The sequence below is a fragment of the Ranitomeya imitator genome, chromosome 1 (genome assembly GCF_032444005.1).
Source record: "Ranitomeya imitator isolate aRanImi1 chromosome 1, aRanImi1.pri, whole genome shotgun sequence".
Classification (NCBI taxonomy): domain Eukaryota; kingdom Metazoa; phylum Chordata; class Amphibia; order Anura; family Dendrobatidae; genus Ranitomeya; species Ranitomeya imitator.
The window spans coordinates 1155206811-1155214659 of record NC_091282.1 but is presented as its reverse complement, the minus strand read 5'-3'; positions in this window follow the sequence as shown (position 1 = coordinate 1155214659).

Below are 7849 nucleotides of genomic sequence, written 5' to 3'. Positions count from 1 at the left end.
CGAGAACCAGCTGGCGGTGCTGGAACCCGGATGCGTTGCCCCAGTGTGCAAGAGCCAATGGCACGACCGAGGACCAGCTGACGGTGCTGGAACCCGGTTACTAAGCTGTAGGTGCCCGCGCTTAAAAGCACTACCAAGGACCGCCTGGCGTTGGCGGAACTCGGATACCCAGGAGGAGGCACCTAAGCCAAAGGCTCTGCCCGGAACCAGCTGACGGTGCTGGAACCAGGTGGTGGACCCCAAGGCCCACAGGAGAGGAGAGAACAGCTAGGCCGCGAGGCAGCCGCAGTTACCGAACCCCAACAGTCCTACAGGGGGAGCTGGGCCTACTGGCACTACAGAACCAGCCTTGACTACCAGTTCACGCAGCCCACATAGGAAGCTCCTAAACTGGAGGCACCCTGGAGTTGGCTAACCCGACCGCACCACGACGAGGCAAGCATAGGTGTCTCAGTGAGCTTGACACAACCCGGAAACAGCTGACGGTGCTGAAACCAGGCTTGGCATGAGGGAGTACCTGTGACAAGAACACTGCCGAGAACCAGCTGGCGGTGCTGGAACCCGGATGCGTTGCCCCAGTGTGCAAGAGCCAATGGCACGACCGAGGACCAGCTGACGGTGCTGGAACCCGGTTAATAAGCTGTAGGTGCCCGCGCTTAAAAGCACTACCAAGGACCGCCTGGCGTTGGCGGAACTCGGATACCCAGGAGGAGGCACCTAAGCCAAAGGCTCTGCCCGGAACCAGCTGACGGTGCTGGAACCAGGTGGTGGACCCCAAGGCCCACAGGAGAGGAGAGAACAGCTAGGCCGCGAGGCAGCCGCAGTTACCGAACCCCAACAGTCCTACAGGGGGAGCTGGGCCTACTGGCACTACAGAACCAGCCTTGACTACCAGTTCACGCAGCCCACATAGGAAGCTCCTAAACTGGAGGCACCCTGGAGTTGGCTAACCCGACCGCACCACGACGAGGCAAGCATAGGTGTCTCAGTGAGCTTGACACAACCCGGAAACAGCTGACGGTGCTGAAACCAGGCTTGGCACGAGGGAGTACCTGTGACAAGAACACTGCCGAGAACCAGCTGGCGGTGCTGGAACCCGGATGCGTTGCCCCAGTGTGCAAGAGCCAATGGCACGACCGAGGACCAGCTGACGGTGCTGGAACCCGGTTACTAAGCTGTAGGTGCCCGCGCTTAAAAGCACTACCAAGGACCGCCTGGCGTTGGCGGAACTCGGATACCCAGGAGGAGGCACCTAAGCCAAAGGCTCGGCCCGGAACCAGCTGACGGTGCTGGAACCAGGTGGTGGACCCCAAGGCCCACAGGAGAGGAGAGAACAGCTAGGCCGCGAGGCAGCCGCAGTTACCGAACCCCAACAGTCCTACAGGGGGAGCTGGGCCTACTGGCACTACAGAACCAGCCTTGACTACCAGTTCACGCAGCCCACATAGGAAGCTCCTAAACTGGAGGCACCCTGGAGTTGGCTAACTCGACCGCACCACGACGGGGCAAGCATAGGCGTCTCAGTGAGCTTGACACAACCCGGAAACAGCTGACGGTGCTGAAACCAGGCTTGGCACGAGGGAGTACCTGTGACAAGAACACTGCCGAGAACCAGCTGGCGGTGCTGGAACCCGGATGCGTTGCCCCAGTGTGCAAGAGCCAATGGCACGACCGAGGACCAGCTGACGGTGCTGGAACCCGGTTACTAAGCTGTAGGTGCCCGCGCTTAAAAGCACTACCAAGGACCGCCTGGCGTTGGCGGAACTCGGATACCCAGGAGGAGGCACCTAAGCCAAAGGCTCTGCCCGGAACCAGCTGACGGTGCTGGAACCAGGTGGTGGACCCCAAGGCCCACAGGAGAGGAGAGAACAGCTAGGCCGCGAGGCAGCCGCAGTTACCGAACCCCAACAGTCCTACAGGGGGAGCTGGGCCTACTGGCACTACAGAACCAGCCTTGACTACCAGTTCACGCAGCCCACATAGGAAGCTCCTAAACTGGAGGCACCCTGGAGTTGGCTAACCCGACCGCACCACGACGAGGCAAGCATAGGTGTCTCAGTGAGCTTGACACAACCCGGAAACAGCTGACGGTGCTGAAACCAGGCTTGGCACGAGGGAGTACCTGTGACAAGAACACTGCCGAGAACCAGCTGGTGGTGCTGGAACCCGGATGCGTTGCCCCAGTGTGCAAGAGCCAATGGCACGACCGAGGACCAGCTGACGGTGCTGGAACCCGGTTACTAAGCTGTAGGTGCCCGCGCTTAAAAGCACTACCAAGGACCGCCTGGCGTTGGCGGAACTCGGATACCCAGGAGGAGGCACCTAAGCCAAAGGCTCTGCCCGGAACCAGCTGACGGTGCTGGAACCAGGTGGTGGACCCCAAGGCCCACAGGAGAGGAGAGAACAGCTAGGCCGCGAGGCAGCCGCAGTTACCGAACCCCAACAGTCCTACAGGGGGAGCTGGGCCTACTGGCACTACAGAACCAGCCTTGACTACCAGTTCACGCAGCCCACATAGGAAGCTCCTAAACTGGAGGCACCCTGGAGTTGGCTAACCCGACCGCACCACGACGAGGCAAGCATAGGTGTCTCAGTGAGCTTGACACAACCCGGAAACAGCTGACGGTGCTGAAACCAGGCTTGGCACGAGGGAGTACCTGTGACAAGAACACTGCCGAGAACCAGCTGGCGGTGCTGGAACCCGGATGCGTTGCCCCAGTGTGCAAGAGCCAATGGCACGACCGAGGACCAGCTGACGGTGCTGGAACCCGGTTACTAAGCTGTAGGTGCCCGCGCTTAAAAGCACTACCAAGGACCGCCTGGCGTTGGCGAAACTCGGATACCCAGGAGGAGGCACCTAAGCCAAAGGCTCTGCCCGGAACCAGCTGACGGTGCTGGAACCAGGTGGTGGACCCCAAGGCCCACAGGAGAGGAGAGAACAGCTAGGCCGCGAGGCAGCCGCAGTTACCGAACCCCAACAGTCCTACAGGGGGAGCTGGGCCTACTGGCACTACAGAACCAGCCTTGACTACCAGTTCACGCAGCCCACATAGGAAGCTCCTAAACTGGAGGCACCCTGGAGTTGGCTAACCCGACCGCACCACGACGAGGCAAGCATAGGTGTCTCAGTGAGCTTGACACAACCCGGAAACAGCTGACGGTGCTGAAACCAGGCTTGGCACGAGGGAGTACCTGTGACAAGAACACTGCCGAGAACCAGCTGGCGGTGCTGGAACCCGGATGCGTTGCCCCAGTGTGCAAGAGCCAATGGCACGACCGAGGACCAGCTGACGGTGCTGGAACCCGGTTACTAAGCTGTAGGTGCCCGCGCTTAAAAGCACTACCAAGGACCGCCTGGCGTTGGCGGAACTCGGATACCCAGGAGGAGGCACCTAAGCCAAAGGCTCGGCCCGGAACCAGCTGACGGTGCTGGAACCAGGTGGTGGACCCCAAGGCCCACAGGAGAGGAGAGAACAGCTAGGCCGCGAGGCAGCCGCAGTTACCGAACCCCAACAGTCCTACAGGGGGAGCTGGGCCTACTGGCACTACAGAACCAGCCTTGACTACCAGTTCACGCAGCCCACATAGGAAGCTCCTAAACTGGAGGCACCCTGGAGTTGGCTAACCCGACCGCACCACGACGAGGCAAGCATAGGTGTCTCAGTGAGCTTGACACAACCCGGAAACAGCTGACGGTGCTGAAACCAGGCTTGGCACGAGGGAGTACCTGTGACAAGAACACTGCCGAGAACCAGCTGGCGGTGCTGGAACCCAGATGCGTTGCCTTGCCTATTAAAGATTGTCTTCCTAGAGCCCCAACTAGCGGTGTTGGAGCAAAGGGTAAGCAGGGGGAGATGAGTGTAGGCCGAAGCCTGCACTGGAGGCAGCTTTGTGTCTGCGTTGCGTTTGCAGGACACTTTGCCAGCTACACACTGGGGGAACAGCTGGCGTTGCTGAACCCCACTAACACAATGGCGTGTGTTTTTCTCTGTGCAGCTAGCACTTGCGGGCAAAAACTAGCGATGTTAGAGCCCGTGTTGAAGCAGGAGGAGGAGGAGAGGAGCAGAGTGTAGGCCGAAGCCTAGTTGAACCAATTTCAAAGGAAACCTTTAACCCCCCCTCAGGTGTTACAAAGTACAAGAGACACACCTTGTGCAGTATTAATGCTGCACAAGTGAAAGGTTGCTCTATTAATTTGTCTACTTGCACACGCTGAATGAAAGACATACACAATTTACCCCATTCTACAGTCAAACTGTAGTGGATGCGTGACTTGGTTTTTTGATGAGACGCAGCACAGGTGTCCAAAATAACGCCTTGGTGCTTGGCGCAGCTTCCTGAGCGTTGTTATTTGCTGTACAGGAGTCTGCGCTCTTGTGTTATCCCTTGGCAATGCCCTGTTAGCGCTGCCCATCTTATGACATCATTTCATGTTGGCCGGTGCGGTTAACGATGGCCATAAATCCCAGACCCACAGTGTCTTTTCATAAAGCCACACTGCGGTGCTGGGATTCGTGGCCTTGAGCAGTAAATATTTTGGCCGCTCACACACGTCCTTACACCTGCTTCAGACTGAGCGGCCTCTGCTGATCCCTTCTCGCATGCCGCGGCCATGAGGCTGCACAGTCTGAAGAAGGCGGAAGGAGAGGAGTTAAGACAGGCGAACATATGCACTGCTCGTGCCCATCAATCACACCCTCGCAGTCAAAATAATTAAGACAACGAGGAGCATTTTATTCAGGCAGGGCGGACGAACAGGCGCAAGTAGCCAACCAATGATGTCAGAAGACGGGAAGCGCTACCAAGGGGGGTGCTGCGTATCATTAGAAAGGAAAGTCACACCTCAGGGACAGTGGAATGGTCTCAAAGAGACACATTTTGTACGTGTTGAGTTCCACGTGGGCAAGGAGAAAACATCAGCCACCTTGTACCAATGCAGCAGTACTGCTGTACAAGGTGGCTGTTATACATAGAAACACCTGGGGGTGGGGGCCAGGCTCCCTTCAATTTCAGTTCATGTGCCTGCGTGGCGTTTGCAGGTCACGTTGCAAGCTGCACAGCAGGGGAACAGCTGGCGGTGCTGAACCCCACTAACACATTGGCTGGTGTTTTTCTCTGTGCAGCTAGCATTTCCGGGCAAAAACTAGCGGTGTTTGAGCCCAGGGTCAGCAGGAGGAGGAGGAGAGGAGCAAAGTGTAGGCCGAAGCCTGCACTGGTGGCAGCTTTTGGTCGGTTGTGCCAGCGTGGCTTGTGCTGGACACGATGCCGGCTACACAGCGGGGGAACAGCTGGCGTTGCTGAACCCCACTAACACATTGGCTGGTGTTTTTCTCTGTGCAGCTAGCATTTCCGGGCAAAAACTAGCGTTGTTAGAGCCCAGGGTCAGCAGGAGGAGGAGAGGAGCAGAGTGTAGGCCGAAGCCTAGTTGAACCAATTTCAAAGGTTACCTTTAACCCCCCCTCAGGTGTTACAAAGTACAAGAGCCACTCCTTCTGCAGCATTAATGCTGCACAAGTAAAAGGTTGCTCTATTAATTTTTCTACTTGCACAAGCTGAATGCAACACGTAGACTATTTAGCCCATTATACTGTTAATCAGTAGTGGAGGCGTGACTTGTCTTTTTAAAGAAAAGCAGCACAGGTGTCGAAAACAACACCTTTTTGCATGGGCGCAGCTTCCTGAGCGTTGTTAGTTGCTGTACAGGAGTCTGCGCTCTTGTGATCCTTTGGCCATGCGCTGTGAGCGCTTCCTGTCTTATGACCTCATTTCATGTTGGCCGTTGCGGTTAGCGATGGACATGAATCCCAGACCCACAGTGTGTTTTTAAAAAATCACACTGCGGTGCTGGGATTCGTGCCCTGGTGCACTAAATATGTTTGCCGCTCACACATGTCCTTACACCTGCTTCAGACTGGGCGGCCTCATCTGATCCCTTATCGCCTGCCGCGGCCATGAGGACACCCAGTCTGAAGAAGGCGGAAGGAGATGAGTGAACACAGGCAAACATATGCACTGCACATGCCCATCAATCACACCCTCGCTGTCCAAAAAAATAAGACACCGAGGGGCGTTGTTTCGAGCAGGGGAGATGCACAGGCGCAGCCAGCTAACCAATGATGTCAAAAGACGGGCAGCGCTAACAAGGGTGGTGCTGCGTGTCATTACAAAGGAAAGTCACACCTCAGGGACATTGTAATGGTCTCTAATGAGACACATTTTGTACGTGTTGAGTTCCACGTGGGCAAGGAGAAAAAGTCAGCCACCTTGTACAAATGCAGCAGTACTGCTGTACAAGGTGGCTGATATACATAGAAACACCTGTGGGTGGGGGGCAGGCTCCCTTCAATTTCAGTTCATGTGCCTGCGTGGCGTTTGCAGGTCACGTTGCAAGCTACACAGCAGGGGAACAGCTGGCGTTGCTGAACCCCACTGACACATTGACTGGTGTTTTTCTCTGTGCAGATTGCATGTCCGGGCAAAAACTAGCGGTGTTAGAGCCCAGGGTCAGCAGGAGGAGGAGGAGAGGAGCAAAGTGTAGGCCGAAGCCTGCACTGGTGGCAGCTTTTGGTCGGTTGTGCCAGCGTGGCTTGTGCTGGACACGATGCCGGCTACACAGCGGGGGAACAGCTGGCGGTGCTGAACCCCACTAACACATTGGCTGGTGTTTTTCTCTGTGCAGCTAGCATTTCCGGGCAAAAACTAGCGGTGTTTGAGCCCAGGGTCAGCAGGAGGAGTAGAGGAGCAGAGTGTAGGCCGAAGCCTAGTTGAACCAATTTCAAAGGTTACCTTTAACCCCCCCTCAGGTGTTGCAAGGTACAAGAGCCACACCTTGAACAGCATTAATGATGCACAAGTCAAAGGTTGCTCTATTTAATTTTGCTCCTTGCACACGCTGAATTAAACACGTACACTATTTAGCCCATTATACTGTCAAACAGTAGTGGAGGCGTGACTACTAGTCTTTTTAAGGTGACGCAGCACAGGTGTACAAATTTACACCTAGGTGCTGTGCGCAGATTCCTTACCGTTGTTATTTGCAGTACAGGAAACTGCGCTCTTGTGTTATCCCTTGGCAATACCCTGTTAGTGCAGGCCGTCTCATGACCTCATTTCATGTTGGCCGGTGCGGTTAACGATGGCCATAAATCCCAGACCCACAGTGGCTTTTCCTAAAGTCACACTGCGGTGCTGGGATTCGTGGCCTTGTGCAGTAAATATGTTCGCCGCTCACACATGTCCTTACACCTGCTTCAGACTGGGCGGCCTCAGCTGATCCCTTATCGCATGCCGCGGCCATGAGGCCGCACAGTCAGAAGAAGGCGGAAGGAGGGGAGTGAAGACAGGGGAACATATGCACTGCTCGTGCCCATCAATCACACCCTCGCAGTCAAAATATATGAGACAACGGGGGGCGTTGTGTCGGGCAGGGGGGACGCACAGGCACAGCCAGCCAACCAATGATGTCAGGAGACGGGCAGCGCTAACAATGGGGGTGCTGCGTGTCATTAAAAAGGAAAGTCACACCTCAGGGACATTGTAATGGTCTGTAATGAGACACATTTTGTACTTGTTGAGTTCCACGTGTGCAAGGAGAAAAAGTCAGCCACCTTGTACAAATGCAGCAGTACTGCTGTACAAGGTGGCTGTTATACATAGAAACACCTGGGGGGGTGGGGGGCAGGCTCCCTTCAATTTCAGTTCATGTGCCTACGTGGCGTTTGCAGGACACGTTGCCAGCTACTCAGCAGGGGAACAGCTGGCGGTGCTGAACCCCACTAACACATTGGCTGGTGTTTTTCTCTGTGCAGCTAGCATGTCCGGGCAGAAACTGGCGTTGTTTGAGCCCAGG